The 2,201-nt window shown below is 49.0% G+C and overlaps 1 non-coding gene across 1 annotated transcript; it reads right to left on the bottom strand.

Annotated features, from left to right (window-relative positions):
• Positions 1-402: 402 nt before the first annotated feature.
• On the bottom strand, positions 403-475 carry Trnat-agu (transfer RNA threonine (anticodon AGU)). The gene has a single exon. It is a non-coding gene; the product is annotated as a tRNA-Thr (tRNA).
• Positions 476-2,201: the final 1,726 nt, after the last annotated feature.

The following is a 2,201-nucleotide window of genomic DNA, read 5'->3' as shown; positions in this document are numbered from 1 at the left end:
CTCACGCTAGTGACAGCATTATTTATAGTTCGACGTCGCGCCAAAGCGAATGAGCACAATTCGCCTACGGCTTAGGCCGCCCTCCTAGTGTGGCTGCTCGGTGTCTGCAGGCAGCGAGGGTCTGCAAGCTTCCTGTGTTCGCACCTATGTCACCTGTGCTTGCTTGTCAGAGACAGACTATCGCAAAACATACAACTCACTCCATGAATTGATTGCTACGGCATCTGTTATCAGCAGTCACAACTAACAACACCAGGAGCAGCTGACTGCACGCAAAGAATAGGAATGTGCAGTGGGATTTACGTGAACTCGGCGCAAGCTTGTATCTTCCTAGACACATCTGCTGGCTGTGAAGTATTCCACTTGCATATCAAGGTGCGCATGTAGGTGTGTTAAAAATCCTGCAGGCACTGGGTATTGATCCCAGTACCTCTCGCATACTAAGCGAGCGCTCTACCATCTGAGCTACGCCCGCCCCCCCGAAGACTAATGGTGCTACATACAGCCATATAGACGACACAGACCCTTGCACTCCCATTATTCAGCAGACAAACACTACTCTCTATGTATCCGTTAGGGTGTCTTTCAGGTTTCGTGCATTCTGTATCGAATCGTAGTTGCCAAAATGAAAGTGGCACGTATAACGTCGAAAATAGAATTCGGACACCGCTCTGAGTAAGACCAACGTGTTGTCCACCCTCTAGACTTCAATGAGTTTAGGCCGCGATACCAAAGACAGATCTGCACTCGATGACACCTCGATAACAGCCGGTCCCCACACTTACATCTTGCTCTCCTTACGTCAGTAAACATCATATCAGTCTGTGACGCTGGCTTTGCAACATCTTGCGTGCCTTTAGGTTCGCCGCGACCAACACTTACCATGCACTGACCACAAAAAATGGAGGCGCCGCGGCTTGAACCCTGGACCTTTCACATGCCAAGCGAACGCTCTACCAACTGAGCTACGCCCCATGCACGAGCAAACTGCGCTATTCCCCATTGTTTGCGACTCAGATGCGCACGGACACGATGGTTGGTTGGTTTGTAGCGGTGAAGGGAGCAGAGTACAAAGGCGCGGACCCGTTCATATACACAAAAGTTCCAAGCAGTTTCGATGCTCTGGTATTACAAATGCAAATTCCGTCTGTTTTTAACGTCTTAAATTGAAAGAGCCGTCACAAATTGCTCCGTTTTCACTCATTGTAGACAATTATACAGCACCTGAGGTAACAAACACATCTCGAGAACCATTGTGCACTGCATTATTTATGCCAACTCAGTGCCTCGCTCTTTACTACTGTGTACCAATCTTGTCGTCCAACTGCAAAACACTGGGCCACAATAAGTTTCCGCGTCTCCATTGCACTGCGCATACTACGAAACGCTCCCCAAACTTGGCACTCACCCTCGCAGCCGACTTTTCCGACTTTCCACGACGCTCACGCTAGTGACAGCATTATTTATAGTTCGACGTCGCGCCAAAGCGAATGAGTACATTTCGCCTACGGCTTAGGCCGCACTCCTAGTGTGGCTGCTCGGTGTCTGCAGGCAGCGAGGGTCTGCAAGCTTCCTGTGTTCGCACCTATGTCACCTGTGCTTGCTTGTCAGAGACAGACTATCGCAAAACATACAACTCACTCCATGAATTGATTGCTACGGCATCTGTTATCAGCAGTCACAACTAGCAACACCAGTAGCAGCTGACTGCACGCAAAGAATAGGAATGTGCAGTGGGATTTACGTGAACTCGGCGCAAGGCAGATCTTTCCGACATAGGCTTGAGAATCTTACGGGAACACTTGTACTGTTTCTAAATTAAGTGTAGGCGTGGGAGGAGGGTGCTTCCTGCGCACTAATAACAGCACGCTTGTCAATTGTGGATGCTAATCATTCGCTTGTATCTTCCTAGACACATCTGCTGGTTGTGAATTATTCCACTTGCATATCAAGGTGCGCATGTAGGTGTGTTAAAAATTCTGGAGGCACTGGGTATTGATCCCAGCACCTCTCGCATACTAAGCGAGCGCTCTACTATCTGAGCTACGCCCGCCCCCCCGAAGACTAATGGTGCTACATACAGCCATATAGACGACACAGACCCTTGCACTCCCATTATTCAGCAGACAAACACTACTCTCTATGTATCCGTTAGGGTGTCTTTCAGGTTTCGTGCATTCTGTATCGAATCGTAGTTGCCA

The sequence above is a fragment of the Schistocerca gregaria genome, chromosome 9 (assembly GCF_023897955.1).
Source record: "Schistocerca gregaria isolate iqSchGreg1 chromosome 9, iqSchGreg1.2, whole genome shotgun sequence".
Taxonomy (NCBI): domain Eukaryota; kingdom Metazoa; phylum Arthropoda; class Insecta; order Orthoptera; family Acrididae; genus Schistocerca; species Schistocerca gregaria.
The sequence above is the reverse complement of the archived record's forward strand: the minus strand, read 5'-3'. Positions and strand labels throughout refer to the sequence as shown.